General features: G+C 46.6%; 1 protein-coding gene across 1 annotated transcript in view; it reads right to left on the reverse strand.

The window, feature by feature from the left end:
• LOC311137028 (neural-cadherin-like) overlaps positions 1 to 12,204 on the reverse strand; it is a gene marked incomplete at both ends in the record, with an annotated part of 125,241 nt that overhangs the window by 14,978 nt on the left and 98,059 nt on the right. The window lies entirely within an intron of this gene.

The following is a 12,204-nucleotide window of genomic DNA, read 5'->3' on the forward strand; positions in this document are numbered from 1 at the left end:
CACACGATCCACCTCCATTCTCACCCCTGACGCGGACAACCGATAACCCAAAAAGGAGACCGACTCCTGGAAGAACAGACATTTCTCTGCCTTGACATATACAGTGGGGAAAATAAGTATTTAGTCAGCCACTAATTGTGCAAGTTCTCCCACTTAAAAAGATGAGAGAGGCCTGTAATTTTCATCATAGGTACACGTCAACTATGACAGACAAAATGAGAAAAAAAATCCAGAAAATCACATTGTAGGATTTTTAAGGAATTTATTTGCAAATTATGGTGGAAAATAAGTATTTGGTCACCTACAAACAAGCAAGATTTCTGGCTCTCACAGACCTGTAACTTCTTCTTTAAGAGGCTCCTCTGTCCTCCACTCATTACCTGTATTAATGGCACCTGTTTGAACTTGTTATCAGTATAAAAGACACCTGTCCACAAACTCAAACAGTCACACTCCAAACTCCACTATGGCCATGACCAAAGAGCTGTCAAAGGACACCAGACACAAAATTGTAGACCTGCACCAGGCTGGGAAGACTTAATCTGCAATAGGTAAGCAGCTTGGTTTGAAGAAATCAACTGTGGGAGCAATTATTAGGAAATGGAAGACATACAAGACCACTGATAATCTCCCTCGATCTGGGGCTCCACGCAAGATCTCACCCTGTGGGGTCAAAATGATCACAAGAACGGTGAGCAAAAATCCCAGAACCACACAGGGGGACCTAGTGAATGACCTGCAGAGAGCTGGGACCAAAGTAACAAAGCCTACCATCAGTAACACACTATGCCGTCAGGGACTCAAAACCTGCAGTGACAGACGTGTCCCCCTGCTTAAGCCAGTACATGTCCAGGCCCGTCTGAAGTTAGCTAGAGTGCATTTGGATGATCCAGAAGAGGATTGGGAGAATGTCATATGGTCAGATGAAACCAAAATATAACTTTTTGATATAAACTCAACTTGTCGTGTTTGGAGGACAAAGAATGCCGAGTTGCATCCAAAGAACACCATACCTACTGTGAAGCATGGGGGTGGAAACATCATGCTTTGGGGCTGTTTTTCTGCAAAGGGACCAGGACGACTGATCCGTGTAAAGGAAAGAATGAATGGGGCCATGTATCGTGAGATTTTGAGTGAAAACCTCCTTCCATCAGCAAGGGCATTGAAGATGAAACGTGGCTGGGTCTTTCAGCATGACAATGATCCCAAACACACCGCCCGGGCAACGAAGGAGTGGCTTCGTAAGAAGAATTTCAAGGTCCTGGAGTGGCCTAGCCAGTCTCCAGATCTCAACCCCATAGAAAATCTTTGGAGGGAGTTGAAAGTCCGTGTGGCCCAGCGACAGCCCCAAAACATCACTGCTCTAGAGGAGATCTGCATGGAGGAATGGGCCAAAATACCAGCAACAGTGTGTGAAAACCTTGTGAAGACTTACAGAAAACGTTTGACCTGTGTCATTGCCAACAAAGGGTATATAACAAATTATTGAGAAACTTTTGTTATTGACCAAATACTTATTTTCCACCATAATTTGCAAATAAATTCATTAAAAATCCTACAATGTGATTTTCTGGACTTTTTTTCCTCATTTTGTCTGTCATAGTTGACGTGTACCTATGATGAAAATTACAGGCCTCTCTTATCTTTTTAAGTGGGAGAACTTGCACAATTGGTGGCTGACTAAATACTTTTTTCCCCCACTGTAGGTCGTGCTCCAACAGCCTCCTCAATACACGACGCACCAGGGTTATATGCTCGGCTCGGGTAGACGAGTACACCAGAATGTCATCAATGTACACGACCACCCCTTGTCCCTGCATATCCCGGAAAATGTCATCTACGAAGGATTGGAAGACTGATGGAGCATTCATCAACCCATATGGCATGACGAGATATTCGAAATGACCTGACGTGGTACTAAACGCTGTCTTCCATTCGTCGCCCTCCCTAATGCGCACCAAGTTATACGCGCTCCTGAGATCCAATTTTGTGAAAAACCGCGCTCCATGCAATGACTCTGTCATGGTCGCAATCAGAGGGAGTGGATAACTGTATTTCACAGTAATCTGATTGAGACCACGGTAATCAATGCACGGGCGCAACCCTCCATCTTTCTTCTTCACAATAAAGAAACTAGAGGAGGCGGTAGAAGTGGAGGGCCGAATGTATCCCTGTCTCAAAGATTCGGCTATGTAAGTCTCCATAGCTTTTCTCTCCTCTTGAGACAAAGGATACACGTGGCTCCGTGGGAGCGCTGCTCCTGCCTGGAGATCAATCGCACAATCCCCCTGTCTATGAGGAGGCAACTGCGTCGCCCTAGTTTTACTAAACACGAGAGCTAAATCCCCATATTCAGGCGGAAGGTGCAGTGCGGGCACTTGGTTTGGACTTTCCACCGAAGTCGCCCCCACGGAAACACCCAGACATCGCCCCTCGCACTGAGCAGACCACCCATCGAGAGCCCTCTGTTGCCACGAAATAGCAGGGTTATGGGTGCTTAACCAGGGAATTCCCAGCACCACTGGGTACGCAGGAGAGTCGATCAGATACAGCTGTATAGTCTCTTCATGACCCCCCTGCGCACACATCCTAAGTGGTGCTGTGATCTCCCTAATCAACCCCGACCCCAACGGGCGGCTATCTAAGGCATGAACGGGAAAAGGTTTGTCAACAGGTAGGAGAGGGATCCCTAAATCTAAACAAAACTTCCGATCAACAAAATTCCCAGCTGCGCCTGAATCTACTAGCGCCTTATGCTGGGAATGAGGTGCAACCTGTGGAAAACACACAGGTATACAAAAGTGCGCAACAGAAAGCTCTGGGTAAGTGGGACGTCTACTCACCTGGGAGGCCCCCCCAGTGCGTGGCCTGTTGTCTTCTCCCCCGGAGAACCCTCCCCAGCACCTGGCCGCAGTGTGCCCTCCACGACCGCACTTGGTGCAGATGGGTATCCCTGCAGGCCAACTCACGTTGAACGTCCTCCCGTAGGCTACATCGAAAATGGTCGATGAGGGCCCGTTCATTCCACCCTGCGTCCGCCGCTAGAGTCCGGAACTCTAGAGCAAATGCCTGTGCGCTCCTCCTCCCCTGTCTCAGGTGGACTAGACACTCCCCCGCCGCTTTGCCCTCAGGTGGATGGTCGAACACGGCCTTGAAGCGGCGGGAGAACTCGGTGTAGGAGATGGTGTTGGCGTCCATCTTCCTCCACTCGGCGTTAGCCCACTCCAACGCCTTGCCCGTGAGACAGGAGATGAGGGCGGAAACGCTCTCGTGTCCCGAGGGCACCGGGTGTACAGTGGCCAGGTAGAGCTCCACCTGCAAGAGGAACCCCGGACACCCGGCAGCTGTTCCGTCATACGCCCTCGGGAGCGAGAGCCGAATTCCCCTGGGTTCCGGACCTGGGACTGGTGGACCGGCCGATGGGGTTGGCAGGGTAGGTGGAGGTGTGGGTACCCCGCTGGCATCCCATCGGTGCAGGGTGTTGATGACGTCCTGTAGAGCGGTCCCCAGTTGTCGTATCTGGTCATCTTGGCCGCGCACATGCTCCTCGAGCGACTCAGGCGTAACTGCAGATCCTGCTGATTCCATTAGTGGTGTGTGATTCTGTCAAGGGGTGCTGAAGGTGGGTGTGGTGCATGAATCAAGCGCAGGACGCAGAAGCTCAGTCCAAAAGTCTTTAGTGCAATATTCACGTAGAAAATAAGCACAATAAGCCCGAAGGCGAAATAACGGCGCACACAGGCGTCAAACAAACGGCGCACTAACATGTGCGAAAACCTCTCCAAAACACTGGAGGGAAGTACGTAGCTCCAACACAAAACAGAAGAGCAATCACACACAAAGACAAACACACACAACGAGAACTAAATAGGACACTAACGAGGACTAACAAGACACAGGTGTACAACATCAAGACAAAACCAAACAAACATGAAACATAGATCGGTGGCAGCTAGTACTCCGGGGACGACGACCGCCGAAGCCTGCCCGAACCAGGAGGAGGAGCAGCCTCGGCCGAAACCGTGACAATATGAAGCCCCTAAATAAGATCTGGTGCAACCAATTACCTTCAGAAGTCACATAATTAGTTAAATAAAGTCCACCTGTGTGCAATCTAAGTGTCACATGATCTCAGTATATAAAAACCTGTTCTGAAAGGCCCCAGAGTCTGCAACACCACCAAGCAAGGGGCACCACCAAGCAAGCGGCACCATGAAGACCAAGGAGCTCTCCAAACAAGTCAGGGACAAAGTTGTGGAGAAGTACAGATCAGGGTTGGGTTCTAAAAAAATATCTGAAACTTTGAACATCCCACGGAGCACCATTAAATCCATTATTAAAACATTGAAAGAATATGGCACCACAACAAACCTGCCAAGAGAGGGCCGCACACCAAAACTCACCGCCCAGGCAAGGAGGGCATTAATCAGAGAGGCAACAAAGAGACCAAAAGATAACCCTGAAGGAGCTGCAATGCTCCACAGCGGAGATTGGAGTATCTGTCCATAGGACCACTTTAAGCCGTACACTCCACAGAGCTGGGCTTTACGGAAGAGTGGCCAGAAAAAAGCCATTGCTTAAAGAAAATAATAAGCAAACACGTTTGGTGTTCGCCAAAAGGCATGTGGGAGACTCCCCAAACATATGAAAGAAGGTACTCTAGTCAGATGAGACTAAAATTGAGCTTTTTGGCCATCAAGGAAAACGCTATGTCTGGCGCAAGCCCAACACCTCTCATCACCCCGAGAACACCACAGTGAAGCATGGTGGTGGCAGCATCATGATGTGGGGATGTTTTTCCATCGGCAGGGACTGGGAAACTGGTCAGAATTGAAGGAATGAAGGATGGCGCTAAATATAATATAATATATAATATGCCATTTAGCAGACGCTTTTATCCAAAGCGACTTACAGTCATGTGTGCATACATTTTTACGTATGGGTGGTCCCGGGGATTGAACCCACTACCCTGGCGTTAAAAGCGCCATGCTCTACCAATTGAGCTACAGAGGACCACAGGGTAATTCTTGAGGGAAACCTGTTTCAGTCTTCCAGAGATTTGAGACTGGGACGAAGGTTTACCTTCCAGCAGGACAATGACCCTAAGCATAGTGCTAAAGCAACACTCGAGTGGTTTAAGGGTTAACATTTAAATGTCTTGGAATGGCCTAGTCAAAGCTCAGACCTCAATCCAATTGAGAATCTGTGGTATGACTTAAAGATTGCTGTACACCAGCGGAACCCATCCAACTTGAAGGAGCTGGAGCAGTTTTGCCTTGAAGAATGGGCAAAAATCCCAGTGGCTAGATGTGCCAAGCTTATAGAGACATAGTTATGCATGCTCAAGTTTTCTTGTCTTATTTGTTGTTTGTTTTACAACAACAAAAAATATTTTGCATCTTCAAAGTGGTAGGCATGTTGTGTAAATCAAATGATACAAACCCCAAAAAAATCCATTTTAATTCCAGGTTGTAAGGCAACAAAATAGGAAATATGCCAAGGGGGGGGTGAATACTTTCGCAAGCCACTGAAAATATTTTAATACAGTCATCTCGGTTTTCATTTGAAGCACTTTTATCCTTCACTTGTTTGTAACAATTGCAAATACTTTGGCAACTTTTTATTTGTAGTCAACTTCGTTCTGCGGTTATAGGCAATCACAGTCAGCAGATTATCAGTTAGACATCTTGATTCTATATTTAGCCGAGATCTGTGAATAGAGTGACGATAACGATGCGCTTTGGCTACTCTACGTGTCACTTGTAGATGTGCAAAGGTTTTTAAGAACCATGTTACTAACGAAGGCTCTGGGAAACACCTCGGCTACTAAAGATACATCGTAAGAAGGTGACGATGATCTTAACGCTGTGAAGGCATTGGAAAACGCTGGGCCTCACTTAACATCAAATTAAATTGTATTGCCTAGGAAACAACAGGTGTAGACTAACAGTGAATTGCTTACTTACGGGCCCTTCCCAACAATGCAGAGAGAAAAAAATTGGAAAAATTGGAAAATAACAACACAAGGATTAAATACACAAAGAGTAACGATAACTTGGCTATATAATACAAGTACCAAGTTGATGAGCAGGGGTACGAGGTAATCGAGGTAGATACACTATACAAATGCATGTGGACACACCTTCAAATTAGTGGATTTGGCTATTTCAGCCACACCCCTTGCTGACAGGTGTATAAAATCGAGCACACAGCCATGCAATCTCCATAGACAAACATTGGCAGTAGAATGGCCTTACTGACGAGCTCAGTGACTTTCAACGTGGCACCGTCATAGGATGCCAACTTTCCAACAAGTCAGTTCGTCAAATTTCTGCCCTGCTAGAGATGCCACGGTCAACTGTAAGTGTTGTTATTGTGAAGTGGAAACGTCTAGGAGCAACAACTGCTCAGCCGCGAAGTGGTAGGTGATACAAGCACACAGAACAGGACCGGCGAGTGCTGAAGCACGTAGTGCATAAAAATCATCTGTCTTCAATTGCAACACTCACTACCGAGTTCCAAACTCCCTCTGGAAGCAACGTCAGCACAAGAACTGTTCATCAGGAGCTTCGTGAAATGGGTTTCGATGGCCGATCAGCTGTACACAAGCCTAAGATCACCATGTGCAATGCCAAGCGTCGGCTAGAGTGGTGTAAAGTTCGCTGCCATTGTACTCTGGAACAGTGGAAATGCGTTCTCTGAAGTGATGACTCATGCTTCACCATCTGGCAGTCCGACGGACGAATCTGGGTTTGGCGGATGACAGGATAACGCTACCTGCCCCAATGCATAGTGCCAGCTGTAAAGTATGGTGGAGGAGGAATAATGGTCTGGGGCTGTTTTTCATGGTTAGGCCCCTTAGTTCCAATTAAGGGAAATTTTAACACTACAGCATGACAATGACATTCTAGACGATTCTGTGCTTCCAACTTTGTGGCAACAGTTTGGGGAAGGCCCTTTCCTGTTTCAGCATGACAATGCCCCCATGCACAAAGCGAGGTCCATACAGAAATGGTTTGTCGAGATCGGTGTGGAAGAACTTGACTTACCTGCACAGAGCCCTGACCTCAACCCCATCGAACACCTTTGGGATGAATTGGAACGCCGACTGCGAGCCAGGCCTAATCGCCCAACATCAGTGCCCGACCTCACTAATGCGCTTGTGGTATTTGAACCCTCTTCAAAACATGACTTAGTACTTGGTGGCAAAACCCTTGTTGGCAATCACAGAGGTCAGACGTTTCTTGTAGTTGGCCACCAGGTTTGCACACATCTCAGGAGGGATTTTGTCCCACTCCTCTTTGCAGATCTTCTCCAAGTCATTAAGGTTTCGAGGCTAACGTTTGGCAACTCGAACCTTCAGCTCCCTCCACAGATTTTCTATGGGATTAAGGTCTGGTGACAGGCTAGGCCACTCCAGGACCTTAATGTGCTTCTTCTTGAGCCATTCCTTTGTTGCCTTGGCCGTGTTTTTTGGGTCATTGTCATGCTGGAATACCCATCCACGACCCATTTTCAATGCCCTGGCTGAGGGAAGGAAGTTCTCACCCAAGATTTGACGGTACATGGCCCCGTCCATCGTCCCTTTGATGCGGTGAAGTTGTCCTGTCCCCTTAGCAGAAAAACACCCCCAAAGCATAATGTTTCCACCTCCATGTTTGACGGTGGGGATGGTGTTCTTGGGGTCATAGGCAGCATTCCTCCTCCTCCAAACACGGCGAGTTGAGTTGATACCAAAGATTTTGGTCTCATCTGACCACAACACTTTCACCCAGTTCTCCTCTGAATCATTCAGATGTTCATTGGCAAACTTCAGACGGCCCTGTATATGTGCTTTCTTGAGCAGGGGGACCTTGCGGGCGCTGCAGGATTTCAGTCCTTCACGGCGTAGTGTGTTACCAATTGTTTTCTTGGTGACTATGGTCCCAGCTGCCTTGAGATCATTGACAAGATCCTCCCGTGTAGTTCTGGGCTGATTCCTCACCGTTCTCATGATCATTGCAACTCCACGAGGTGAGATCTTGCATAGAGCCCCAGGCCGAGGGAGAATGACAGTTATTTTGTGTTTCTTCCATTTGCGAATAATCGCACCACCTGTTGTCACCTTCTCACCAAGCTGCTTGGCGATGGTCTTGTAGCCCATTCCAGCCTTGTGTAGGTCTACAATCTTGTCCCTGACATCCTTGGAGAGCTCTTTGGTCTTGGCCATGGTGGAGAGTTTGGAATCTGATTGATTGATTGCTTCTGTGGACAGGTGTCTTTTATACAGGTAACAAACTGAGATTAGGAGCACTCCCTTTAAGAGTGTGCTCCTAATCTCAGCTCGTTACCTGTATAAAAGACACCTGGGAGCCAGAAATCTTTCTGATTGAGAGGGGGTCAAATACTTATTTCCCTCATTAAAATGCTAATCAATTAAAAAAAAAAATTAAATGCGTTTTTCTGGATTTTTTTGTTTTTATTCGTTCTCTCACTGTTCAAATAAACCTACCATTAAAATTATAGACTGATCATTTCTTTGACAGTGGGCAAACGTACAAAATCAGCAGGTGATCAAATACTTTTTTCCCTCACTGTACATATAGGTAGGGATAAAGTGACTATGCAGGATAGATAATAAACAGTAACAGCAGCGTATGTGATAAGTCAAATTAGTTAATGCGAAAAGGGTCAATGCAGATAGTTAAATAGTTAACCAATAGCTACCCGGACTAACTATTTAGCAGTGTTATGCCTTGGGGGTAGAAGCTGTTCAGGGTCATGTCGGTTCCAGACTCATTGGTACCCCTTGCCGTGCTGTAGCAGAGAGAACAGTCTATGACTTGGGTGGCTTTGATCATTTTTAGGGCCTTCCTCTGACACCGCCTGGTATAGAAGTCCTGGATGGCAAGGAGCTCGGCCCCAGTGATGTACTGGGCCATACTCACTATCCTCTGTAGCGCCTTACTGTCGGATGCCAAGCAGTTGCCATACCAAGCGGTGATGCAGCCAGTCAAGATGCTCTCAATGGTGCAGCTGTAGAACTTTTTGAGGATCTGAGGTCCCATGACAAATCTTTTCAGCCTCCTGAGGGAGAATAGGCATTGTCGTGGCCCTCTTCATGACTGTGTTGGTGTGTGTAGACTATGATAATTCCTTAGTGATGTGGACACTGAGGAACTTGAAGCTCTCAACCTGCTCCACTACAGCCCCGTCGATGTGGATGGGGGCGTGCTCGGCCCTCTGTTTCCTGTTGACAACGATCAGCTCCTTTGTCTTGCTGACATTGAGGGAGAGGCTGCTGCCTCATAGTCGGTGATCAGGCCTACCACCGTTGTGTCGTCGGCAAACTTAATAATGGTGTTGGAATCGTGCGTGGCCACGTAGTCGTGGGTGAAAAGGGAGTACAGGAGAGGACTAAGAACGCACACCTGATGGTCCCCCGTGTTGGGGGTCAGTGTGGTGGATGTGTTGTTGCTTATCCTCACCACCTGGGGGGCGGTCTGTCAGGAAGTCCAGGATCCAGTTACAGAGGGAGGTGTTTAATCCTAGGGTCCTTAGTTTAGTAATGAGCTTGGCGGGGACTATGGTTTTGAATCATGAGCTCTAGTAAATGAACAGCATCTCACGTAGGTCTTCCTTTTGTCCACATGGGAAAGGACAGTGTGGCGTGTAATAGAGATTGCGTCACCTGTGGATATGTTGGGGGCAGTATGTGAATTGGGGTGGGTCCAGTGTGTCTGGGATGATGGTGTTGATGTGAGCCATGACCACTGATCAGCCTTTCAAAGTATTTCATGGCTACAGATGTGAGTGCTACTGGACAATAGTCATTTAGACAGGTTACCTTGGCAATGTTGGGCACAGGGACTATGGTGGTCTGCTTTAAACATGTAGGTATTACAGACTGGGTGAGGCAGCGGTTGAAAATATCAGTGAAGACACTTGCCAGCTGGTCAGCGCATGCTCTGAGTACGCGTCCTTGTAATCCATCTGGCCCTGCGGTGTTGTGAATATTATGTTAACCTGTGTAAAGGACTTATTCAAATTGGCTACAGAGAGTGTGATCAAACAGTTGTTCGGAACAGCTGGTGCTCTCATGCATGATTCAGTGTTGCTAGCCTCGAAGCAAACATAGAAGGTATTTAGCTCATCTGGTAGGCTAGCGTCACTGGACAGTTCACAGCTGGGTTTCCCGTTGTAATCCATAACAGTTTGCAAGCCCTGCCACATGCCACTCGAGCTCCTGAGTGGCGCAGCGGTATAATGCACTGCATCTCAGTGCTAGAGGCGTCACTACAGACCCTGGTTCGATTCCATGCTGTATCACAATCCGGCTGTGATTGGGAGTCCAATAGGGCGGCGCACAATTGGCCCAGCGTCGTCCGGGTTTGGCTGGGATAGGCTGTCATTGTAAATAAGAATTTGTTCTTAACTGACTTGCCTAGATAACGAGCATCAGAGCCGGTATAGTAGGATTTGATCTTGGTCCTGTATTGATGCTTTACCTGTTGGATGGTTCGTCGGAGGGCGTAGTGGGATTTCTTATAAGTATCCTATTTAGTGTCCCGCTCCTTGAAAGCGGCATCTCTAACCTTTAGCTCAGTGCAGATGTTAACTGTAATCCATGGCTTCTGATTTGAGTATGTACGTACGATCACTGTGGGGACAACGTCGTCGATGCACTTACACTACCGGTCAAATCTTGATTATACTGAACTGGCCCAAATCCCTGACACTCAAAGAGGAAGGAGACGGTGCTATAGAGGTCGGCATGCGGGATACCTGATGAGATTAAAATCCGTTTTACCTCATTTCTACCAGCATGTCACCTGTGCAACTAGAGGCGAAAAAGCTCTAGATCACCCTTACTCCACACACAGAGAAGCATACAAAGCTCTCCCTCGCCATCCATTTGGCAAATCTGACCATAGCTCTATCCTCCTGATTCCTGCTTACAAGTAAAAACTTGAACAGGAAATTCCAGTGACTCGCTCAATACGGAAGTGGTTCTGACTGGAATATGTTCTGGTATTCATAGGATTCATCCGATGGCATTGAAGAGTTTACCACATCAGTCACCGGCTTCATTAATACACTCCTGGTCAAACGTTTTACAACACCTACTCATTCAAGGGTTTTTCTTTATTTTTACTATTTTCTACATTGTAGAATAATAGTGAAGACATCAAAACTATGAAATAACACATGTGGAATCATGTAGTAACCAAAAAAGTGTTAAACAAATCAAAATATATTTTGCCTGTCATTTGCCTTGATGACAGCTTTGCACACTCTTGTCATTCTCTCAACCAGCGTCATGAGGTAGTGACCTGGAATGCATTTCAATTAACAGGTTTGCCTTCTTATAAGTTAATTTTTGGAATTTCTTTCCTTCTTAATGCGTTTGAGCCAGTCAGTTGTGTTGTGACAAGGTAGGGGGGGTATACAGAAGATAGGTCAGTCAATAGGGAACAGTTCAAGAACTTTGAAAGTTTCTTCAAGTGCAGTCGCAAAAACCATCAAGCGCTATGATGAAACTGGCTCTCATGAGGACCGCCAAAGGAATGGAAGACCCAGAGTTATCTCTGCTGCAGATAAGTTCATTAGAGTTACCAGCCTCAGAAATTGCAGCCCAAATAAATGCTTCACAGTGTTCAAGTAACATACACATCTCAACATCAACTGTTCAGAGGAGACTGTGTGAATCAGGCCTTCATGGTCAAATTGCTGCAAAGAAACCACTACTAAAGGACACCAATAAGAAGAAGAGACTTGCTTGGGCCAAGAAACACAAGCAATGGACATTATACCGGTGTAAAACACCTCCAGGCTATTTTATCATGAAGGAGAGTGATGGAGTGCTGCATCAGATGACCTGGCCTCCACAATCCCCTGACCTCAACCAAATTGAGATGGTTTGGGATGAGTCGGACCACAGAGTGAAGGAAAAGCAGCCAACAAGTGCTCAGCATATGTGGGAACTCCTTCAAGACTGTTGGAAAAGCATTCCAGGTGAAGCTGGTTGAGAGAATGCCAAGAGTGTGCAAAGCTGTCATCAAGGCAAAGGGTGGCTATTTGAAGAATCTCAAATATAAAATATATTTTGATTTGTTTAACACTTTTTTGTTTACTACATGATTCCATATGTGTTATTTCATAGTTTTGATGTCTTCACTATTATTCTACAATGTAGACAATAGTAAAAATAAAGAAAAACCCTTG

The sequence above is a fragment of the Coregonus lavaretus genome (assembly GCF_964263955.1).
Source record: "Coregonus lavaretus genome assembly, chromosome: 11".
NCBI classification, from domain to species: domain Eukaryota; kingdom Metazoa; phylum Chordata; class Actinopteri; order Salmoniformes; family Salmonidae; genus Coregonus; species Coregonus lavaretus.